Source organism: Triturus cristatus, chromosome 11, assembly GCF_964204655.1.
Source record: "Triturus cristatus chromosome 11, aTriCri1.1, whole genome shotgun sequence".
NCBI lineage: Eukaryota > Metazoa > Chordata > Amphibia > Caudata > Salamandridae > Triturus > Triturus cristatus.
This window is the reverse complement of record NC_140594.1, coordinates 1,140,535,797-1,140,559,592: the sequence shown is the minus strand read 5'-3', so window position 1 is coordinate 1,140,559,592 and position 23,796 is coordinate 1,140,535,797. Positions and strand designations below refer to the sequence as shown.

Genomic DNA, 23,796 nt, shown 5'->3' with positions numbered 1-23,796 from the left:
TTTACTTTCAAAGTATGGGGTTGATCCTTTGGCGATCACTCTCTTGTATTTCAGCAGAGACAGATAGTTGAGAAGTCTTTTCTCACATAGCTAGCACAAGCCTGCGCTTTTCCTTGCTGGTAGCGTGGAAATGACAGATTGGTCCTCAGAAGAAAAAACAAGAAATATTATAGCAGAGGATGGTTTCGATCCATCGACCTCTGGGTTATGGGCCCAGCACGCTTCCGCTGCGCCACTCTGCTCCCTTGTAAAAGTGTTCTCTTTATGCAGATGAGGAGCTTTCAGCGAAGTGGCGAGGGATTGGTGGGTCTCACTCCTCATTTGCCTAAGCATGCTGCAATGTATGCTGGGTGCAGAAAATCTTCATCTTCTCGTCTCACAGTCAGTCATAACTGAAAGTGCAGACCCTCTTGGGAACTAGCAGTTTCAGGCCTTTACCAAGATAGCAGCTCTCTAACCCTCTCCTCTCTCTTTGATCCTAGCGCTAGCATGCTCAGGATTTGATTTTAACTGGGAGCCAGAGATCTACCCGGTGAGGGCGAGGCTTTTGAGCGTTTGGGAGCGTTCGGGACGTGAGGACATTGGACAGGAAATGTTGCCATCTTGAAATATCCAACCTTCCTGCTGTCGTGAGAGGCTCTTTCCATGGACATCTGCCTCTTGGAGTCCTCTCAACTTGCTCTCTGATATAACATTTTGTGAGCTGCAGTTACATCCGATGGCTACAAGGTGGCGCTGCATTCAGGTGAGAGAACAAGTGTGCACAAAATCGTTGGGGACTTTTGCCAGATTCATCGGTGGATCTTGCCTACTTTTATTCACATGCTAGATATTGCCTAGAAATGCTTTTTAATATAGAGATGCTAGAGTTAGAATGTCTGGTCGGGGTTCAGCCCTTTCATTGTCTACCGCCCGCAACATATTTATTACCAGCACATGTGAGTGGTGACTCTGCTTTTTGGAAAATAGCATCTAATAGGACAATTAATGTAGCAGATGGGGCGATCGAGATGCCTGCCTAAGTATTTCATTTTTTTTTTAATTTAACGTCTGATTAATCTGTTCATGATATTTCCGTTTTGTGACATGTTGCATTAAAACAAATCCTGCTTGGAGAACATATAAAAATTTGCACTGCATTGGCCGGGAATCGAACCCGGGTCAACTGCTTGGGAAGCAGCTATGCTCACCACTATACCACCAACGCCCTATGATGTGGGTGCTCTCGGTTCTAAAGATTACAACCCCGAGTTCAATGACTATCTTGCACCAGTTTCAATGGTGCATTTGGTTTAGATACCAACATGAAAAGCAGTAGAAAGTTTCTTGTAGAGGGTAAGGAACTGGGGATTGAAACCAAGGCCAAATCTGTGCAGAAGAGAAGAAATGGAAAGCAGTAGTACAAATAGTGGAAATGAACATATTTAGGCAGCATTGGAAGCAAAGCAGCGAAGAGAAAGAGAGTGCCTTCCATGAAATGCCCAGGAGAATGATAAGAGCAGAACGAAAAGGCAAGAATGACATTCAAAGCATGCCCAGAAAAACGTGTGACGGTCCCACCAGTCATTTATGCTTATAATTGGGTATCTTTACTTTCAAAGTATGGGGTTGATCCTTTGGCGATCACTCTCTTGTATTTCAGCAGAGACAGATAGTTGAGAAGTCTTTTCTCACATAGCTAGCACAAGCCTGCGCTTTTCCTTGCTGGTAGCGTGGAAATGACAGATTGGTCCTCAGAAGAAAAAACAAGAAATATTATAGCAGAGGATGGTCTCGATCCATCGACCTCTGGGTTATGGGCCCAGCACGCTTCCGCTGCGCCACTCTGCTCCCTTGTAAAAGTGTTCTCTTTATGCAGATGAGGAGCTTTCAGCGAAGTGGCGAGGGATTGGTGGGTCTCGCTCCTCATTTGCCTAAGCATGCTGCAATGTATGCTGGGTGCAGAAAATCTTCATCTTCTCGTCTCACAGTAAGTCATAACTGAAAGTGCAGACCCTCTTGGGAACTAGCAGTTTCAGGCCTTTACCAAGATAGCAGCTCTCTAACCCTCTCCTCTCTCTTTGATCCTAGCGCTAGCATGCTCAGGATTTGATTTTAACTGGGAGCCAGAGATCTACCCGGTGAGGGCTTGCCCGGTGTGAGGCTTTTGAGCGTTTGGGGGCGTTCGGGACGTGAGGACATTGGACAGGAAATGTTGCCATCTTGAAATATCCAACCTTCCTGCTGTCGTGAGAGGCTCTTTCCATGGACATCTGCCTCTTGGAGTCCTCTCAACTTGCTCTCTGATATAACATTTTGTGAGCTGCAGTTACATCCGATGGCTACAAGGTGGCGCTGCATTCAGGTGAGAGAACAAGTGTGCACAAAATCGTTGGGGACTTTTGCCAGATTCATCGGTGGATCTTGCCTACTTTTATTCACATGCTAGATATTGCCTAGAAATGCTTTTTAATATAGAGATGCTAGAGTTAGAATGTCTGGTCGGGGTTCAGCCCTTTCATTGTTTACCGCCCGCAACATATTTATTACCAGCACATGTGAGTGGTGACTCTGCTTTTTGGAAAATAGCATCTAATAGGACAATTAATGTAGCAGATGGGGCGATCGAGATGCCTGCCTAAGTATTTCATTTTTTTTTTAATTTAACGTCTGATTAATCTGTTCATGATATTTCCGTTTTGTGACATGTTGCATTAAAACAAATCCTGCTTGGAGAACATATAAAAATTTGCACTGCATTGGCCGGGAATCGAACCCGGGTCAACTGCTTGGGAAGCAGCTATGCTCACCACTATACCACCAACGCCCTATGATGTGGGTGCTCTCGGTTCTAAAGATTACAACCCCGAGTTCAATGACTATCTTGCACCAGTTTCAATGGTGCATTTGGTTTAGATACCAACATGAAAAGCAGTAGAAAGTTTCTTGTAGAGGGTAAGGAACTGGGGATTGAAACCAAGGCCAAATCTGTGCAGAAGAGAAGAAATGGAAAGCAGTAGTACAAATAGTGGAAATGAACATATTTAGGCAGCATTGGAAGCAAAGCAGCGAAGAGAAAGAGAGTGCCTTCCATGAAATGCCCAGGAGAATGATAAGAGCAGAACGAAAAGGCAAGAATGACATTCAAAGCATGCCCAGAAAAACGTGTGACGGTCCCACCAGTCATTTATGCTTATAATTGGGTATCTTTACTTTCAAAGTATGGGGTTGATCCTTTGGCGATCACTCTCTTGTATTTCAGCAGAGACAGATAGTTGAGAAGTCTTTTCTCACATAGCTAGCACAAGCCTGCGCTTTTCCTTGCTGGTAGCGTGGAAATGACAGATTGGTCCTCAGAAGAAAAAACAAGAAATATTATAGCAGAGGATGGTTTCGATCCATCGACCTCTGGGTTATGGGCCCAGCACGCTTCCGCTGCGCCACTCTGCTCCCTTGTAAAAGTGTTCTCTTTATGCAGATGAGGAGCTTTCAGCGAAGTGGCGAGGGATTGGTGGGTCTCGCTCCTCATTTGCCTAAGCATGCTGCAATGTATGCTGGGTGCAGAAAATCTTCATCTTCTCGTCTCACAGTAAGTCATAACTGAAAGTGCAGACCCTCTTGGGAACTAGCAGTTTCAGGCCTTTACCAAGATAGCAGCTCTCTAACCCTCTCCTCTCTCTTTGATCCTAGCGCTAGCATGCTCAGGATTTGATTTTAACTGGGAGCCAGAGATCTACCCGGTGAGGGCTTGCCCGGTGTGAGGCTTTTGAGCGTTTGGGGGCGTTCGGGACGTGAGGACATTGGACAGGAAATGTTGCCATCTTGAAATATCCAACCTTCCTGCTGTCGTGAGAGGCTCTTTCCATGGACATCTGCCTCTTGGAGTCCTCTCAACTTGCTCTCTGATATAACATTTTGTGAGCTGCAGTTACATCCGATGGCTACAAGGTGGCGCTGCATTCAGGTGAGAGAACAAGTGTGCACAAAATCGTTGGGGACTTTTGCCAGATTCATCGGTGGATCTTGCCTACTTTTATTCACATGCTAGATATTGCCTAGAAATGCTTTTTAATATAGAGATGCTAGAGTTAGAATGTCTGGTCGGGGTTCAGCCCTTTCATTGTTTACCGCCCGCAACATATTTATTACCAGCACATGTGAGTGGTGACTCTGCTTTTTGGAAAATAGCATCTAATAGGACAATTAATGTAGCAGATGGGGCGATCGAGATGCCTGCCTAAGTATTTCATTTTTTTTTTAATTTAACGTCTGATTAATCTGTTCATGATATTTCCGTTTTGTGACATGTTGCATTAAAACAAATCCTGCTTGGAGAACATATAAAAATTTGCACTGCATTGGCCGGGAATCGAACCCGGGTCAACTGCTTGGGAAGCAGCTATGCTCACCACTATACCACCAACGCCCTATGATGTGGGTGCTCTCGGTTCTAAAGATTACAACCCCGAGTTCAATGACTATCTTGCACCAGTTTCAATGGTGCATTTGGTTTAGATACCAACATGAAAAGCAGTAGAAAGTTTCTTGTAGAGGGTAAGGAACTGGGGATTGAAACCAAGGCCAAATCTGTGCAGAAGAGAAGAAATGGAAAGCAGTAGTACAAATAGTGGAAATGAACATATTTAGGCAGCATTGGAAGCAAAGCAGCGAAGAGAAAGAGAGTGCCTTCCATGAAATGCCCAGGAGAATGATAAGAGCAGAACGAAAAGGCAAGAATGACATTCAAAGCATGCCCAGAAAAACGTGTGACGGTCCCACCAGTCATTTATGCTTATAATTGGGTATCTTTACTTTCAAAGTATGGGGTTGATCCTTTGGCGATCACTCTCTTGTATTTCAGCAGAGACAGATAGTTGAGAAGTCTTTTCTCACATAGCTAGCACAAGCCTGCGCTTTTCCTTGCTGGTAGCGTGGAAATGACAGATTGGTCCTCAGAAGAAAAAACAAGAAATATTATAGCAGAGGATGGTTTCGATCCATCGACCTCTGGGTTATGGGCCCAGCACGCTTCCGCTGCGCCACTCTGCTCCCTTGTAAAAGTGTTCTCTTTATGCAGATGAGGAGCTTTCAGCGAAGTGGCGAGGGATTGGTGGGTCTCGCTCCTCATTTGCCTAAGCATGCTGCAATGTATGCTGGGTGCAGAAAATCTTCATCTTCTCGTCTCACAGTAAGTCCTAACTGAAAGTGCAGACCCTCTTGGGAACTAGCAGTTTCAGGCCTTTACCAAGATAGCAGCTCTCTAACCCTCTCCTCTCTCTTTGATCCTAGCGCTAGCATGCTCAGGATTTGATTTTAACTGGGAGCCAGAGATCTACCCGGTGAGGGCTTGCCCGGTGTGAGGCTTTTGAGCGTTTGGGGGCGTTCGGGACGTGAGGACATTGGACAGGAAATGTTGCCATCTTGAAATATCCAACCTTCCTGCTGTCGTGAGAGGCTCTTTCCATGGACATCTGCCTCTTGGAGTCCTCTCAACTTGCTCTCTGATATAACATTTTGTGAGCTGCAGTTACATCCGATGGCTACAAGGTGGCGCTGCATTCAGGTGAGAGAACAAGTGTGCACAAAATCGTTGGGGACTTTTGCCAGATTCATCGGTGGATCTTGCCTACTTTTATTCACATGCTAGATATTGCCTAGAAATGCTTTTTAATATAGAGATGCTAAAGTTAGAATGTCTGGTCGGGGTTCAGCCCTTTCATTGTTTACCGCCCGCAACATATTTATTACCAGCACATGTGAGTGGTGACTCTGCTTTTTGGAAAATAGCATCTAATAGGACAATTAATGTAGCAGATGGGGCGATCGAGATGCCTGCCTAAGTATTTCATTTTTTTTTTAATTTAACGTCTGATTAATCTGTTCATGATATTTCCGTTTTGTGACATGTTGCATTAAAACAAATCCTGCTTGGAGAACATGTAAAAATTTGCACTGCATTGGCCGGGAATCGAACCCGGGTCAACTGCTTGGGAAGCAGCTATGCTCACCACTATACCACCAACGCCCTATGATGTGGGTGCTCTCGGTTCTAAAGATTACAACCCCGAGTTCAATGACTATCTTGCACCAGTTTCAATGGTGCATTTGGTTTAGATACCAACATGAAAAGCAGTAGAAAGTTTCTTGTAGAGGGTAAGGAACTGGGGATTGAAACCAAGGCCAAATCTGTGCAGAAGAGAAGAAATGGAAAGCAGTAGTACAAATAGTGGAAATGAACATATTTAGGCAGCATTGGAAGCAAAGCAGCGAAGAGAAAGAGAGTGCCTTCCATGAAATGCCCAGGAGAATGATAAGAGCAGAACGAAAAGGCAAGAATGACATTCAAAGCATGCCCAGAAAAACGTGTGACGGTCCCACCAGTCATTTATGCTTATAATTGGGTATCTTTACTTTCAAAGTATGGGGTTGATCCTTTGGCGATCACTCTCTTGTATTTCAGCAGAGACAGATAGTTGAGAAGTCTTTTCTCACATAGCTAGCACAAGCCTGCGCTTTTCCTTGCTGGTAGCGTGGAAATGACAGATTGGTCCTCAGAAGAAAAAACAAGAAATATTATAGCAGAGGATGGTTTCGAACCATCGACCTCTGGGTTATGGGCCCAGCACGCTTCCGCTGCGCCACTCTGCTCCCTTGTAAAAGTGTTCTCTTTATGCAGATGAGGAGCTTTCAGCGAAGTGGCGAGGGATTGGTGGGTCTCGCTCCTCATTTGCCTAAGCATGCTGCAATGTATGCTGGGTGCAGAAAATCTTCATTTTCTCGTCTCACAGTAAGTCATAACTGAAAGTGCAGACCCTCTTGGGAACTAGCAGTTTCAGGCCTTTACCAAGATAGCAGCTCTCTAACCCTCTCCTCTCTCTTTGATCCTAGCGCTAGCATGCTCAGGATTTGATTTTAACTGGGAGCCAGAGATCTACCCGGTGAGGGCTTGCCCGGTGTGAGGCTTTTGAGCGTTTGGGAGCGTTCGGGACGTGAGGACGTTGGACAGGAAATGTTGCCATCTTGAAATATCCAACCTTCCTGCTGTCGTGAGAGGCTCTTTCCATGGACATCTGCCTCTTGGAGTCCTCTCAACTTGCTCTCTGATATAACATTTTGTGAGCTGCAGTTACATCCGATGGCTACAAGGTGGCGCTGCATTCAGGTGAGAGAACAAGTGTGCACAAAATCGTTGGGGACTTTTGCCAGATTCATCGGTGGATCTTGCCTACTTTTATTCACATGCTAGATATTGCCTAGAAATGCTTTTTAATATAGAGATGCTAGAGTTAGAATGTCTGGTCGGGGTTCAGCCCTTTCATTGTCTACCGCCCGCAACATAATTATTACCAGCACATGTGAGTGGTGACTCTGCTTTTTGGAAAATAGCATCTAATAGGACAATTAATGTAGCAGATGGGGCGATCGAGATGCCTGCCTAAGTATTTCATTTTTTTTTTAATTTAACGTCTGATTAATCTGTTCATGATATTTCCGTTTTGTGACATGTTGCATTAAAACAAATCCTGCTTGGAGAACATATAAAAATTTGCACTGCATTGGCCAGGAATCGAACCCGGGTCAACTGCTTGGGAAGCAGCTATGCTCACCACTATACCACCAACGCCCTATGATGTGGGTGCTCTCGGTTCTAAAGATTACAACCCCGAGTTCAATGACTATCTTGCACCAGTTTCAATGGTGCATTTGGTTTAGATACCAACATGAAAAGCAGTAGAAAGTTTCTTGTAGAGGGTAAGGAACTGGGGATTGAAACCAAGGCCAAATCTGTGCAGAAGAGAAGAAATGGAAAGCAGTAGTACAAATAGTGGAAATGAACATATTTAGGCAGCATTGGAAGCAAAGCAGCGAAGAGAAAGAGAGTGCCTTCCATGAAATGCCCAGGAGAATGATAAGAGCAGAACGAAAAGGCAAGAATGACATTCAAAGCATGCCCAGAAAAACGTGTGACGGTCCCACCAGTCATTTATGCTTATAATTGGGTATCTTTACTTTCAAAGTATGGGGTTGATCCTTTGGCGATCACTCTCTTGTATTTCAGCAGAGACAGATAGTTGAGAAGTCTTTTCTCACATAGCTAGCACAAGCCTGCGCTTTTCCTTGCTGGTAGCGTGGAAATGACAGATTGGTCCTCAGAAGAAAAAACAAGAAATATTATAGCAGAGGATGGTTTCGATCCATCGACCTCTGGGTTATGGGCCCAGCACGCTTCCGCTGCGCCACTCTGCTCCCTTGTAAAAGTGTTCTCTTTATGCAGATGAGGAGCTTTCAGCGAAGTGGCGAGGGATTGGTGGGTCTCGCTCCTCATTTGCCTAAGCATGCTGCAATGTATGCTGGGTGCAGAAAATCTTCATCTTCTCGTCTCACAGTAAGTCATAACTGAAAGTGCAGACCCTCTTGGGAACTAGCAGTTTCAGGCCTTTAGCAAGATAGCAGCTCTCTAACCCTCTCCTCTCTCTTTGATCCTAGCGCTAGCATGCTCAGGATTTGATTTTAACTGGGAGCCAGAGATCTACCCGGTGAGGGCGAGGCTTTTGAGCGTTTGGGGGCGTTCGGGACGTGAGGACATTGGACAGGAAATGTTGCCATCTTGAAATATCCAACCTTCCTGCTGTCGTGAGAGGCTCTTTTCATGGACATCTGCCTCTTGGAGTCCTCTCAACTTGCTCTCTGATATAACATTTTGTGAGCTGCAGTTACATCCGATGGCTACAAGGTGGCGCTGCATTCAGGTGAGAGAACAAGTGTGCACAAAATCGTTGGGGACTTTTGCCAGATTCATCGGTGGATCTTGCCTACTTTTATTCACATGCTAGATATTGCCTAGAAATGCTTTTTAATATAGAGATGCTAGAGTTAGAATGTCTGGTCGGGGTTCAGCCCTTTCATTGTTTACCGCCCGCAACATATTTATTACCAGCACATGTGAGTGGTGACTCTGCTTTTTGGAAAATAGCATCTAATAGGACAATTAATGTAGCAGATGGGGCGATCGAGATGCCTGCCTAAGTATTTCATTTTTTTTTTAATTTAACGTCTGATTAATCTGTTCATGATATTTCCGTTTTGTGACATGTTGCATTAAAACAAATCCTGCTTGGAGAACATATAAAAATTTGCACTGCATTGGCCGGGAATCGAACCCGGGTCAACTGCTTGGGAAGCAGCTATGCTCACCACTATACCACCAACGCCCTATGATGTGGGTGCTCTCGGTTCTAAAGATTACAACCCCGAGTTCAATGACTATCTTGCACCAGTTTCAATGGTGCATTTGGTTTAGATACCAACATGAAAAGCAGTAGAAAGTTTCTTGTAGAGGGTAAGGAACTGGGGATTGAAACCAAGGCCAAATCTGTGCAGAAGAGAAGAAATGGAAAGCAGTAGTACAAATAGTGGAAATGAACATATTTAGGCAGCATTGGAAGCAAAGCAGCGAAGAGAAAGAGAGTGCCTTCCATGAAATGCCCAGGAGAATGATAAGAGCAGAACGAAAAGGCAAGAATGACATTCAAAGCATGCCCAGAAAAACGTGTGACGGTCCCACCAGTCATTTATGCTTATAATTGGGTATCTTTACTTTCAAAGTATGGGGTTGATCCTTTGGCGATCACTCTCTTGTATTTCAGCAGAGACAGATAGTTGAGAAGTCTTTTCTCACATAGCTAGCACAAGCCTGCGCTTTTCCTTGCTGGTAGCGTGGAAATGACAGATTGGTCCTCAGAAGAAAAAACAAGAAATATTATAGCAGAGGATGGTTTCGATCCATCGACCTCTGGGTTATGGGCCCAGCACGCTTCCGCTGCGCCACTCTGCTCCCTTGTAAAAGTGTTCTCTTTATGCAGATGAGGAGCTTTCAGCGAAGTGGCGAGGGATTGGTGGGTCTCACTCCTCATTTGCCTAAGCATGCTGCAATGTATGCTGGGTGCAGAAAATCTTCATCTTCTCGTCTCACAGTCAGTCATAACTGAAAGTGCAGACCCTCTTGGGAACTAGCAGTTTCAGGCCTTTACCAAGATAGCAGCTCTCTAACCCTCTCCTCTCTCTTTGATCCTAGCGCTAGCATGCTCAGGATTTGATTTTAACTGGGAGCCAGAGATCTACCCGGTGAGGGCGAGGCTTTTGAGCGTTTGGGAGCGTTCGGGACGTGAGGACATTGGACAGGAAATGTTGCCATCTTGAAATATCCAACCTTCCTGCTGTCGTGAGAGGCTCTTTCCATGGACATCTGCCTCTTGGAGTCCTCTCAACTTGCTCTCTGATATAACATTTTGTGAGCTGCAGTTACATCCGATGGCTACAAGGTGGCGCTGCATTCAGGTGAGAGAACAAGTGTGCACAAAATCGTTGGGGACTTTTGCCAGATTCATCGGTGGATCTTGCCTACTTTTATTCACATGCTAGATATTGCCTAGAAATGCTTTTTAATATAGAGATGCTAGAGTTAGAATGTCTGGTCGGGGTTCAGCCCTTTCATTGTCTACCGCCCGCAACATATTTATTACCAGCACATGTGAGTGGTGACTCTGCTTTTTGGAAAATAGCATCTAATAGGACAATTAATGTAGCAGATGGGGCGATCGAGATGCCTGCCTAAGTATTTCATTTTTTTTTTAATTTAACGTCTGATTAATCTGTTCATGATATTTCCGTTTTGTGACATGTTGCATTAAAACAAATCCTGCTTGGAGAACATATAAAAATTTGCACTGCATTGGCCGGGAATCGAACCCGGGTCAACTGCTTGGGAAGCAGCTATGCTCACCACTATACCACCAACGCCCTATGATGTGGGTGCTCTCGGTTCTAAAGATTACAACCCCGAGTTCAATGACTATCTTGCACCAGTTTCAATGGTGCATTTGGTTTAGATACCAACATGAAAAGCAGTAGAAAGTTTCTTGTAGAGGGTAAGGAACTGGGGATTGAAACCAAGGCCAAATCTGTGCAGAAGAGAAGAAATGGAAAGCAGTAGTACAAATAGTGGAAATGAACATATTTAGGCAGCATTGGAAGCAAAGCAGCGAAGAGAAAGAGAGTGCCTTCCATGAAATGCCCAGGAGAATGATAAGAGCAGAACGAAAAGGCAAGAATGACATTCAAAGCATGCCCAGAAAAACGTGTGACGGTCCCACCAGTCATTTATGCTTATAATTGGGTATCTTTACTTTCAAAGTATGGGGTTGATCCTTTGGCGATCACTCTCTTGTATTTCAGCAGAGACAGATAGTTGAGAAGTCTTTTCTCACATAGCTAGCACAAGCCTGCGCTTTTCCTTGCTGGTAGCGTGGAAATGACAGATTGGTCCTCAGAAGAAAAAACATGAAATATTATAGCAGAGGATGGTCTCGATCCATCGACCTCTGGGTTATGGGCCCAGCACGCTTCCGCTGCGCCACTCTGCTCCCTTGTAAAAGTGTTCTCTTTATGCAGATGAGGAGCTTTCAGCGAAGTGGCGAGGGATTGGTGGGTCTCGCTCCTCATTTGCCTAAGCATGCTGCAATGTATGCTGGGTGCAGAAAATCTTCATCTTCTCGTCTCACAGTAAGTCATAACTGAAAGTGCAGACCCTCTTGGGAACTAGCAGTTTCAGGCCTTTACCAAGATAGCAGCTCTCTAACCCTCTCCTCTCTCTTTGATCCTAGCGCTAGCATGCTCAGGATTTGATTTTAACTGGGAGCCAGAGATCTACCCGGTGAGGGCTTGCCCGGTGTGAGGCTTTTGAGCGTTTGGGGGCGTTCGGGACGTGAGGACATTGGACAGGAAATGTTGCCATCTTGAAATATCCAACCTTCCTGCTGTCGTGAGAGGCTCTTTCCATGGACATCTGCCTCTTGGAGTCCTCTCAACTTGCTCTCTGATATAACATTTTGTGAGCTGCAGTTACATCCGATGGCTACAAGGTGGCGCTGCATTCAGGTGAGAGAACAAGTGTGCACAAAATCGTTGGGGACTTTTGCCAGATTCATCGGTGGATCTTGCCTACTTTTATTCACATGCTAGATATTGCCTAGAAATGCTTTTTAATATAGAGATGCTAGAGTTAGAATGTCTGGTCGGGGTTCAGCCCTTTCATTGTTTACCGCCCGCAACATATTTATTACCAGCACATGTGAGTGGTGACTCTGCTTTTTGGAAAATAGCATCTAATAGGACAATTAATGTAGCAGATGGGGCGATCGAGATGCCTGCCTAAGTATTTCATTTTTTTTTTAATTTAACGTCTGATTAATCTGTTCATGATATTTCCGTTTTGTGACATGTTGCATTAAAACAAATCCTGCTTGGAGAACATATAAAAATTTGCACTGCATTGGCCGGGAATCGAACCCGGGTCAACTGCTTGGGAAGCAGCTATGCTCACCACTATACCACCAACGCCCTATGATGTGGGTGCTCTCGGTTCTAAAGATTACAACCCCGAGTTCAATGACTATCTTGCACCAGTTTCAATGGTGCATTTGGTTTAGATACCAACATGAAAAGCAGTAGAAAGTTTCTTGTAGAGGGTAAGGAACTGGGGATTGAAACCAAGGCCAAATCTGTGCAGAAGAGAAGAAATGGAAAGCAGTAGTACAAATAGTGGAAATGAACATATTTAGGCAGCATTGGAAGCAAAGCAGCGAAGAGAAAGAGAGTGCCTTCCATGAAATGCCCAGGAGAATGATAAGAGCAGAACGAAAAGGCAAGAATGACATTCAAAGCATGCCCAGAAAAACGTGTGACGGTCCCACCAGTCATTTATGCTTATAATTGGGTATCTTTACTTTCAAAGTATGGGGTTGATCCTTTGGCGATCACTCTCTTGTATTTCAGCAGAGACAGATAGTTGAGAAGTCTTTTCTCACATAGCTAGCACAAGCCTGCGCTTTTCCTTGCTGGTAGCGTGGAAATGACAGATTGGTCCTCAGAAGAAAAAACAAGAAATATTATAGCAGAGGATGGTTTCGATCCATCGACCTCTGGGTTATGGGCCCAGCGCGCTTCCGCTGCGCCACTCTGCTCCCTTGTAAAAGTGTTCTCTTTATGCAGATGAGGAGCTTTCAGCGAAGTGGCGAGGGATTGGTGGGTCTCACTCCTCATTTGCCTAAGCATGCTGCAATGTATGCTGGGTGCAGAAAATCTTCATCTTCTCGTCTCACAGTCAGTCATAACTGAAAGTGCAGACCCTCTTGGGAACTAGCAGTTTCAGGCCTTTACCAAGATAGCAGCTCTCTAACCCTCTCCTCTCTCTTTGATCCTAGCGCTAGCATGCTCAGGATTTGATTTTAACTGGGAGCCAGAGATCTACCGGGTGAGGGCTTGCCCGGTGTGAGGCTTTTGAGCGTTTGGGAGCGTTCGGGACGTGAGGACGTTGGACAGGAAATGTTGCCATCTTGAAATATCCAACCTTCCTGCTGTCGTGAGAGGCTCTTTCCATGGACATCTGCCTCTTGGAGTCCTCTCAACTTGCTCTCTGATATAACATTTTGTGAGCTGCAGTTACATCCGATGGCTACAAGGTGGCGCTGCATTCAGGTGAGAGAACAAGTGTGCACAAAATCGTTGGGGACTTTTGCCAGATTCATCGGTGGATCTTGCCTACTTTTATTCACATGCTAGATATTGCCTAGAAATGCTTTTTAATATAGAGATGCTAGAGTTAGAATGTCTGGTCGGGGTTCAGCCCTTTCATTGTCTACCGCCCGCAACATATTTATTACCAGCACATGTGAGTGGTGACTCTGCTTTTTGGAAAATAGCATCTAATAGGACAATGAATGTAGCAGATGGGGCGATCGAGATGCCTGCCTAAGTATTTCATTTTTTTTTTAATTTAACGTCTGATTAATCTGTTCATGATATTTCCGTTTTGTGACATGTTGCATTAAAACAAATCCTGCTTGGAGAACATATAAAAATTTGCACTGCATTGGCCGGGAATCGAACCCGGGTCAACTGCTTGGGAAGCAGCTATACTCACCACTATACCACCAACGCCCTATGATGTGGGTGCTCTCGGTTCTAAAGATTACAACCCCGAGTTCAATGACTATCTTGCACCAGTTTCAATGGTGCATTTGGTTTGGATACCAACATGAAAAGCAGTAGAAAGTTTCTTGTAGAGGGTAAGAAACTGGGGATTGAAACCAAGGCCAAATCTGTGCAGAAGAGAAGAAATGGAAAGCAGTAGTACAAATAGTGGAAATGAACATATTTAGGCAGCATTGGAAGCAAAGCAGCGAAGAGAAAGAGAGTGCCTTCCATGAAATGCCCAGGAGAATGATAAGAGCAGAACGAAAAGGCAAGAATGACATTCAAAGCATGCCCAGAAAAACGTGTGACGGTCCCACCAGTCATTTATGCTTATAATTGGGTATCTTTACTTTCAAAGTATGGGGTTGATCCTTTGGCGATCACTCTCTTGTATTTCAGCAGAGACAGATAGTTGAGAAGTCTTTTCTCACATAGCTAGCACAAGCCTGCGCTTTTCCTTGCTGGTAGCGTGGAAATGACAGATTGGTCCTCAGAAGAAAAAACAAGAAATATTATAGCAGAGGATGGTTTCGAACCATCGACCTCTGGGTTATGGGCCCAGCACGCTTCCGCTGCGCAACTCTGCTCCCTTGTAAAAGTGTTCTCTTTATGCAGATGAGGAGCTTTCAGCAAAGTGGCGAGGGATTGGTGGGTCTCGCTCCTCATTTGCCTAAGCATGCTGCAATGTATGCTGGGTGCAGAAAATCTTCATCTTCTCGTCTCACAGTCAGTCATAACTGAAAGTGCAGACCCTCTTGGGAACTAGCAGTTTCAGGCCTTTACCAAGATAGCAGCTCTCTAACCCTCTCCTCTCTCTTTGATCCTAGCGCTAGCATGCTCAGGATTTGATTTTAACTGGGAGCCAGAGATCTACCCGGTGAGGGCTTGCCCGGTGTGAGGCTTTTGAGCGTTTGGGAGCGTTCGGGACGTGAGGACGTTGGACAGGAAATGTTGCCATCTTGAAATATCCAACCTTCCTGCTGTCGTGAGAGGCTCTTTCCATGGACATCTGCCTCTTGGAGTCCTCTCAACTTGCTCTCTGATATAACATTTTGTGAGCTGCAGTTACATCCGATGGCTACAAGGTGGCGCTGCATTCAGGTGAGAGAACAAGTGTGCACAAAATCGTTGGGGACTTTTGCCAGATTCATCGGTGGATCTTGCCTACTTTTATTCACATGCTATATATTGCCTAGAAATGCTTTTTAATATAGAGATGCTAGAGTTAGAATGTCTGGTCGGGGTTCAGCCCTTTCATTGTCTACCGCCCGCAACATATTTATTACCAGCACATGTGAGTGGTGACTCTGCTTTTTGGAAAATAGCATCTAATAGGACAATGAATGTAGCAGATGGGGCGATCGAGATGCCTGCCTAAGTATTTCATTTTTTTTTTAATTTAACGTCTGATTAATCTGTTCATGATATTTCCGTTTTGTGACATGTTGCATTAAAACAAATCCTGCTTGGAGAACATATAAAAATTTGCACTGCATTGGCCGGGAATCGAACCCGGGTCAACTGCTTGGGAAGCAGCTATACTCACCACTATACCACCAACGCCCTATGATGTGGGTGCTCTCGGTTCTAAAGATTACAACCCCGAGTTCAATGACTATCTTGCACCAGTTTCAATGGTGCATTTGGTTTGGATACCAACATGAAAAGCAGTAGAAAGTTTCTTGTAGAGGGTAAGAAACTGGGGATTGAAACCAAGGCCAAATCTGTGCAGAAGAGAAGAAATGGAAAGCAGTAGTACAAATAGTGGAAATGAACATATTTAGGCAGCATTAGAAGCAAAGCAGCGAAGAGAAAGAGAGTGCCTTCCATGAAATGCCCAGGAGAATGATAAGAGCAGAACGAAAAGGCAAGAATGACATTCAAAGCATGCCCAGAAAAACGTGTGACGGTCCCACCAGTCATTTATGCTTATAATTGGGTATCTTTACTTTCAAAGTATGGGGTTGATCCTTTGGCGATCACTCTCTTGTATTTCAGCAGAGACAGATAGTTGAGAAGTCTTTTCTCACATAGCTAGCACAAGCCTGCGCTTTTCCTTGCTGGTAGCGTGGAAATGACAGATTGGTCCTCAGAAGAAAAAACAAGAAATATTATAGCAGAGGATGGTTTCGAACCATCGACCTCTGGGTTATGGGCCCAGCACGCTTCCGCTGCGCCACTCTGCTCCCTTGTAAAAGTGTTCTCTTTATGCAGATGAGGAGCTTTCAGCGAAGTGGCGAGGGATTGGTGGGTCTCGCTCCTCATTTGCCTAAGCATGCTGCAATGTATGCTGGGTGCAGAAAATCTTCATCTTCTCGTCTCACAGTCAGTCATAACTGAAAGTGCAGACCCTCTTGGGAACTAGCAGTTTCAGGCCTTTACCAAGATAGCAGCTCTCTAACCCTCTCCTCTCTCTTTGATCCTAGCGCTAGCATGCTCAGGATTTGATTTTAACTGGGAGCCAGAGATCTACCCGGTGAGGGCTTGCCCGGTGTGAGGCTTTTGAGCGTTTGGGAGCGTTCGGGACGTGAGGACGTTGGACAGGAAATGTTGCCATCTTGAAATATCCAACCTTCCTGCTGTCGTGAGAGGCTCTTTCCATGGACATCTGCCTCTTGGAGTCCTCTCAACTTGCTCTCTGATATAACATTTTGTGAGCTGCAGTTACATCCGATGGCTACAAGGTGGCGCTGCATTCAGGTGAGAGAACAAGTGTGCACAAAATCGTTGGGGACTTTTGCCAGATTCATCGGTGGATCTTGCCTACTTTTATTCACATGCTAGATATTGCCTAGAAATGCTTTTTAATATAGAGATGCTAGAGTTAGAATGTCTGGTCGGGGTTCAGCCCTTTCATTGTCTACCGCCCGCAACATATTTATTACCAGCACATGTGAGTGGTGACTCTGCTTTTTGGAAAATAGCATCTAATAGGACAATGAATGTAGCAGATGGGGCGATCGAGATGCCTGCCTAAGTATTTCATTTTTTTTTTAATTTAACGTCTGATTAATCTGTTCATGATATTTCCGTTTTGTGACATGTTGCATTAAAACAAATCCTGCTTGGAGAACATATAAAAATTTGCACTGCATTGGCCGGGAATCGAACCCGGGTCAACTGCTTGGGAAGCAGCTATACTCACCACTATACCACCAACGCCCTATGATGTGGGTGCTCTCGGTTCTAAAGATTACAACCCCGAGTTCAATGACTATCTTGCACCAGTTTCAATGGTGCATTTGGTTTGGATACCAACATGAAAAGCAGTAGAAAGTTTCTTGTAGAGGGTAAGAAACTGGGGATTGAAACCAAGGCCAAATCTGTGCAGAAGAGAAGAAATGGAAAGCAGTAGTACAAATAGTGGAAATGAACATATTTAGGCAGCATTGGAAGCAAAGCAGCGAAGAGAAAGAGAGTGCCTTCCATGAAATGCCCAGGAGAATGATAAGAGCAGAACGAAAAGGCAAGAATGACATTCAAAGCATGCCCAGAAAAACGTGTGACGGTCCCACCAGTCATTTATGCTTATAATTGGGTATCTTTACTTTCAAAGTATGGGGTTGATCCTTTGGCGATCACTCTCTTGTATTTCAGCAGAGACAGATAGTTGAGAAGTCTTTTCTCACATAGCTAGCACAAGCCTGCGCTTTTCCTTGCTGGTAGCGTGGAAATGACAGATTGGTCCTCAGAAGAAAAAACAAGAAATATTATAGCAGAGGATGGTTTCGAACCATCGACCTCTGGGTTATGGGCCCAGCACGCTTCCGCTGCGCCACTCTGCTCCCTTGTAAAAGTGTTCTCTTTATGCAGATGAGGAGCTTTCAGCAAAGTGGCGAGGGATTGGTGGGTCTCGCTCCTCATTTGCCTAAGCATGCTGCAATGTATGCTGGGTACAGAAAATCTTCATCTTCTCGTCTCACAGTCAGTCATAACTGAAAGTGCAGACCCTCTTGGGAACTAGCAGTTTCAGGCCTTTACCAAGATAGCAGCTCTCTAACCCTCTCCTCTCTCTTTGATCCTAGCGCTAGCATGCTCAGGATTTGATTTTAACTGGGAGCCAGAGATCTACCCGGTGAGGGCTTGCCCGGTGTGAGGCTTTTGAGCGTTTGGGAGCGTTCGGGACGTGAGGACGTTGGACAGGAAATGTTGCCATCTTGAAATATCCAACCTTCCTGCTGTCGTGAGAGGCTCTTTCCATGGACATCTGCCTCTTGGAGTCCTCTCAACTTGCTCTCTGATATAACATTTTGTGAGCTGCAGTTACATCCGATGGCTACAAGGTGGCGCTGCATTCAGGTGAGAGAACAAGTGTGCACAAAATCGTTGGGGACTTTTGCCAGATTCATCGGTGGATCTTGCCTACTTTTATTCACATGCTAGATATTGCCTAGAAATGCTTTTTAATATAGAGATGCTAGAGTTAGAATGTCTGGTCGGGGTTCAGCCCTTTCATTGTCTACCGCCCGCAACATATTTATTACCAGCACATGTGAGTGGTGACTCTGCTTTTTGGAAAATAGCATCTAATAGGACAATGAATGTAGCAGATGGGGCGATCGAGATGCCTGCCTAAGTATTTCATTTTTTTTTTAATTTAACGTCTGATTAATCTGTTCATGATATTTCCGTTTTGTGACATGTTGCATTAAAACAAATCCTGCTTGGAGAACATATAAAAATTTGCACTGCATTGGCCGGGAATCGAACCCGGGTCAACTGCTTGGGAAGCAGCTATACTCACCACTATACCACCAACGCCCTATGATGTGGGTGCTCTCGGTTCTAAAGATTACAACCCCGAGTTCAATGACTATCTTGCACCAGTTTCAATGGTGCATTTGGTTTGGATACCAACATGAAAAGCAGTAGAAAGTTTCTTGTAGAGGGTAAGAAACTGGGGATTGAAACCAAGGCCAAATCTGTGCAGAAGAGAAGAAATGGAAAGCAGTAGTACAAATAGTGGAAATGAACATATTTAGGCAGCATTGGAAGCAAAGCAGCGAAGAGAAAGAGAGTGCCTTCCATGAAATGCCCAGGAGAATGATAAGAGCAGAACGAAAAGGCAAGAATGACATTCAAAGCATGCCCAGAAAAACGTGTGACGGTCCCACCAGTCATTTATGCTTATAATTGGGTATCTTTACTTTCAAAGTATGGGGTTGATCCTTTGGCGATCACTCTCTTGTATTTCAGCAGAGACAGATAGTTGAGAAGTCTTTTCTCACATAGCTAGCACAAGCCTGCGCTTTTCCTTGCTGGTAGCGTGGAAATGACAGATTGGTCCTCAGAAGAAAAAACAAGAAATATTATAGCAGAGGATGGTTTCGAACCATCGACCTCTGGGTTATGGGCCCAGCACGCTTCCGCTGCGCCACTCTGCTCCCTTGTACAAGTGTTCTCTTTATGCAGATGAGGAGCTTTCAGCGAAGTGGCGAGGGATTGGTGGGTCTCGCTCCTCATTTGCCTAAGCATGCTGCAATGTATGCTGGGTGCAGAAAATCTTCATCTTCTCGTCTCACAGTCAGTCATAACTGAAAGTGCAGACCCTCTTGGGAACTAGCAGTTTCAGGCCTTTACCAAGATAGCAGCTCTCTAACCCTCTCCTCTCTCTTTGATCCTAGCGCTAGCATGCTCAGGATTTGATTTTAACTGGGAGCCAGAGATCTACCCGGTGAGGGCTTGCCCGGTGTGAGGCTTTTGAGCGTTTGGGAGCGTTCGGGACGTGAGGACGTTGGACAGGAAATGTTGCCATCTTGAAATATCCAACCTTCCTGCTGTCGTGAGAGGCTCTTTCCATGGACATCTGCCTCTTGGAGTCCTCTCAACTTGCTCTCTGATATAACATTTTGTGAGCTGCAGTTACATCCGATGGCTACAAGGTGGCGCTGCATTCAGGTGAGAGAACAAGTGTGCACAAAATCGTTGGGGACTTTTGCCAGATTCATCGGTGGATCTTGCCTACTTTTATTCACATGCTAGATATTGCCTAGAAATGCTTTTTAATATAGAGATGCTAGAGTTAGAATGTCTGGTCGGGGTTCAGCCCTTTCATTGTCTACCGCCCGCAACATATTTATTACCAGCACATGTGAGTGGTGACTCTGCTTTTTGGAAAATAGCATCTAATAGGACAATGAATGTAGCAGATGGGGCGATCGAGATGCCTGCCTAAGTATTTCATTTTTTTTTTAATTTAACGTCTGATTAATCTGTTCATGATATTTCCGTTTTGTGACATGTTGCATTAAAACAAATCCTGCTTGGAGAACATATAAAAATTTGCCCTGCATTGGCCGGGAATCGAACCCGGGTCAACTGCTTGGGAAGCAGCTATACTCACCACTATACCACCAACGCCCTATGATGTGGGTGCTCTCGGTTCTAAAGATTACAACCCTGAGTTCAATGACTATCTTGCACCAGTTTCAATGGTGCATTTGGTTTAGATACCAACATGAAAAGCAGTAGAAAGTTTCTTGTAGAGGGTAAGAAACTGGGGATTGAAACCAAGGCCAAATCTGTGCAGAAGAGAAGAAATGGAAAGCAGTAGTACAAATAGTGGAAATGAACATATTTAGGCAGCATTGGAAGCAAAGCAGCGAAGAGAAAGAGAGTGCCTTCCATGAAATGCCCAGGAGAATGATAAGAGCAGAACGAAAAGGCAAGAATGACATTCAAAGCATGCCCAGAAAAACGTGTGACGGTCCCACCAGTCATTTATGCTTAGAATTGGGAATCTTTACTTTCAAAGTATGGGGTTGATCCTTTGGCGATCACTCTCTTGTATTTCAGCAGAGACAGATAGTTGAGAAGTCTTTTCTCACATAGCTAGCACAAGCCTGCGCTTTTCCTTGCTGGTAGCGTGGAAATGACAGATTGGTCCTCAGAAGAAAAAACAAGATATATTATAGCAGAGGATGGTTTCGATCCATCGACCTCTGGGTTATGGGCCCAGCACGCTTCCGCTGCGCCACTCTGCTCCCTTGTAAAAGTGTTCTCTTTATGCAGATGAGGAGCTTTCAGCGAAGTGGCGAGGGATTGGTGGGTCTCGCTCCTCATTTGCCTAAGCATGCTGCAATGTATGCTGGGTGCAGAAAATCTTCATCTTCTCGTCTCACAGTCAGTCATAACTGAAAGTGCAGACCCTCTTGGGAACTAGCAGTTTCAGGCCTTTACCAAGATAGCAGCTCTCTAACCCTCTCCTCTCTCTTTGATCCTAGCGCTAGCATGCTCAGGATTTGATTTTAACTGGGAGCCAGAGATCTACCCGGTGAGGGCTTGCCCGGTGTGAGGCTTTTGAGCGTTTGGGAGCGTTCGGGACGTGAGGACGTTGGACAGGAAATGTTGCCATCTTGAAATATCCAACCTTCCTGCTGTCGTGAGAGGCTCTTTCCATGGACATCTGCCTCTTGGAGTCCTCTCAACTTGCTCTCTGATATAACATTTTGTGAGCTGCAGTTACATCCGATGGCTACAAGGTGGCGCTGCATTCAGGTGAGAGAACAAGTGTGCACAAAATCGTTGGGGACTTTTGCCAGATTCATCGGTGGATCTTGCCTACTTTTATTCACATGCTAGATATTGCCTAGAAATGCTTTTTAATATAGAGATGCTAGAGTTAGAATGTCTGGTCGGGGTTCAGCCCTTTCATTGTCTACCGCCCGCAACATATTTATTACCAGCACATGTGAGTGGTGACTCTGCTTTTTGGAAAATAGCATCTAATAGGACAATGAATGTAGCAGATGGGGCGATCGAGATGCCTGCCTAAGTATTTCATTTTTTTTTTAATTTAACGTCTGATTAATCTGTTCATGATATTTCCGTTTTGTGACATGTTGCATTAAAACAAATCCTGCTTGGAGAACATATAAAAATTTGCACTGCATTGGCCGGGAATCGAACCCGGGTCAACTGCTTGGGAAGCAGCTATACTCACCACTATACCACCAACGCCCTATGATGTGGGTGCTCTCGGTTCTAAAGATTACAACCCCGAGTTCAATGACTATCTTGCACCAGTTTCAATGGTGCATTTGGTTTAGATACCAACATGAAAAGCAGTAGAAAGTTTCTTGTAGAGGGTAAGAAACTGGGGATTGAAACCAAGGCCAAATCTGTGCAGAAGAGAAGAAATGGAAAGCAGTAGTACAAATAGTGGAAATGAACATATTTAGGCAGCATTGGAAGCAAAGCAGCGAAGAGAAAGAGAGTGCCTTCCATGAAATGCCCAGGAGAATGATAAGAGCAGAACGAAAAGGCAAGAATGACATTCAAAGCATGCCCAGAAAAACGTGTGACGTTCCCACCAGTCATTTATGCTTATAATTGGGTATCTTTACTTTCAAAGTATGGGGTTGATCCTTTGGCGATCACTCTCTTGTATTTCAGCAGAGACAGATAGTTGAGAAGTCTTTTCTCACATAGCTAGCACAAGCCTGCGCTTTTCCTTGCTGGTAGCGTGGAAATGACAGATTGGTTCTCAGAAGAAAAAACAAGAAATATTATAGCAGAGGATGGTTTCGATCCATCGACCTCTGGGTTATGGGCCCAGCACGCTTCCGCTGCGCCACTCTGCTCCCTTGTAAAAGTGTTCTCTTTATGCAGAGGAGGAGCTTTCAGCGAAGTGGCGAGGGATTGGTGGGTCTCGCTCCTCATTTGCCTAAGCATGCTGCAATGTATGCTGGGTGCAGAAAATCTTCATCTTCTCGTCTCACAGTCAGTCATAACTGAAAGTGCAGACCCTCTTGGGAACTAGCAGTTTCAGGCCTTTACCAAGATAGCAGCTCTCTAACCCTCTCCTCTCTCTTTGATCCTAGCGCTAGCATGCTCAGGATTTGATTTTAACTGGGAGCCAGAGATCTACCCGGTGAGGGCTTGCCCGGTGTGAGGCTTTTGAGCGTTTGGGAGCGTTCGGGACGTGAGGACATTGGACAGGAAATGTTGCCATCTTGAAATATCCAACCTTCCTGCTGTCGTGAGAGGCTCTTTCCATGGACATCTGCCTCTTGGAGTCCTCTCAACTTGCTCTCTGATATAACATTTTGTGAGCTGCAGTTACATCCGATGGCTACAAGGTGGCGCTGCATTCAGGTGAGAGAACAAGTGTGCACAAAATCGTTGGGGACTTTTGCCAGATTCATCGGTGGATCTTGCCTACTTTTATTCACATGCTAGATATTGCCTAGAAATGCTTTTTAATATAGAGATGCTAGAGTTAGAATGTCTGGTCGGGGTTCAGCCCTTTCATTGTCTACCGCCCGCAACATATTTATTACCAGCACATGTGAGTGGTGACTCTGCTTTTTGGAAAATAGCGTCTAATAGGACAATTAATGTAGCAGATGGGGCGATCGAGGTGCCTGCCTAAGTATTTCATTTTTTTTTTAATTTAACGTCTGATTAATCTGTTCATGATATTTCCGTTTTGTGACATGTTGCATTAAAACAAATCCTGCTTGGAGAACATATAAAAATTAGCACAGCATTGGCCGGGAATCGAACCCGGGTCAACTGCTTGGGAAGAAGCTATGCTCACCACTATACCACCAACACCCTATGATGTGGGTGCTCTCGGTTCTAAAGATTACAACCCCGAGTTCAATGACTATCTTGCACCAGTTTCAATGGTGCATTTGGTTTAGATACCCACATGAAAAGCAGTAGAAAGTTTCTTGTAGAGGGTAAGGAACTGGGGATTGAAACCAAGGCCAAATCTGTGCAGAAGAGAAGAAATGGAAAGCAGTAGTACAAATAGTGGAAATGAACATATTTAGGCAG

General features: G+C 44.9%; 13 non-coding genes across 13 annotated transcripts; all 13 read right to left on the bottom strand.

Moving 5' to 3' along the window:
* Window positions 1-1,135: 1,135 nt before the first annotated feature.
* TRNAG-CCC (transfer RNA glycine (anticodon CCC)) lies at window positions 1,136-1,207 on the bottom strand. Its single transcript has one exon. It is a non-coding gene; the product is annotated as a tRNA-Gly (tRNA).
* Window positions 1,208-2,734: 1,527 nt separating this feature from the next.
* On the bottom strand, window positions 2,735-2,806 carry TRNAG-CCC (transfer RNA glycine (anticodon CCC)). The gene has a single exon. It is a non-coding gene; the product is annotated as a tRNA-Gly (tRNA).
* Window positions 2,807-4,333: 1,527 nt separating this feature from the next.
* Window positions 4,334-4,405, bottom strand: TRNAG-CCC (transfer RNA glycine (anticodon CCC)). Its single transcript has one exon. It is a non-coding gene; the product is annotated as a tRNA-Gly (tRNA).
* Window positions 4,406-5,932: 1,527 nt separating this feature from the next.
* Window positions 5,933-6,004, bottom strand: TRNAG-CCC (transfer RNA glycine (anticodon CCC)). The gene has a single exon. It is a non-coding gene; the product is annotated as a tRNA-Gly (tRNA).
* Window positions 6,005-9,119: 3,115 nt separating this feature from the next.
* Window positions 9,120-9,191, bottom strand: TRNAG-CCC (transfer RNA glycine (anticodon CCC)). Its single transcript has one exon. It is a non-coding gene; the product is annotated as a tRNA-Gly (tRNA).
* A 1,516-nt stretch (window positions 9,192-10,707) lies between these two features.
* Window positions 10,708-10,779, bottom strand: TRNAG-CCC (transfer RNA glycine (anticodon CCC)). The gene has a single exon. It is a non-coding gene; the product is annotated as a tRNA-Gly (tRNA).
* A 1,527-nt stretch (window positions 10,780-12,306) lies between these two features.
* Window positions 12,307-12,378, bottom strand: TRNAG-CCC (transfer RNA glycine (anticodon CCC)). Its single transcript has one exon. It is a non-coding gene; the product is annotated as a tRNA-Gly (tRNA).
* Window positions 12,379-13,905: 1,527 nt separating this feature from the next.
* TRNAG-CCC (transfer RNA glycine (anticodon CCC)) lies at window positions 13,906-13,977 on the bottom strand. The gene has a single exon. It is a non-coding gene; the product is annotated as a tRNA-Gly (tRNA).
* Window positions 13,978-15,504: 1,527 nt separating this feature from the next.
* Window positions 15,505-15,576, bottom strand: TRNAG-CCC (transfer RNA glycine (anticodon CCC)). The gene has a single exon. It is a non-coding gene; the product is annotated as a tRNA-Gly (tRNA).
* Window positions 15,577-17,103: 1,527 nt separating this feature from the next.
* TRNAG-CCC (transfer RNA glycine (anticodon CCC)) lies at window positions 17,104-17,175 on the bottom strand. The gene has a single exon. It is a non-coding gene; the product is annotated as a tRNA-Gly (tRNA).
* A 1,527-nt stretch (window positions 17,176-18,702) lies between these two features.
* TRNAG-CCC (transfer RNA glycine (anticodon CCC)) lies at window positions 18,703-18,774 on the bottom strand. Its single transcript has one exon. It is a non-coding gene; the product is annotated as a tRNA-Gly (tRNA).
* A 1,527-nt stretch (window positions 18,775-20,301) lies between these two features.
* TRNAG-CCC (transfer RNA glycine (anticodon CCC)) lies at window positions 20,302-20,373 on the bottom strand. The gene has a single exon. It is a non-coding gene; the product is annotated as a tRNA-Gly (tRNA).
* Window positions 20,374-21,900: 1,527 nt separating this feature from the next.
* TRNAG-CCC (transfer RNA glycine (anticodon CCC)) lies at window positions 21,901-21,972 on the bottom strand. The gene has a single exon. It is a non-coding gene; the product is annotated as a tRNA-Gly (tRNA).
* Window positions 21,973-23,796: the final 1,824 nt, after the last annotated feature.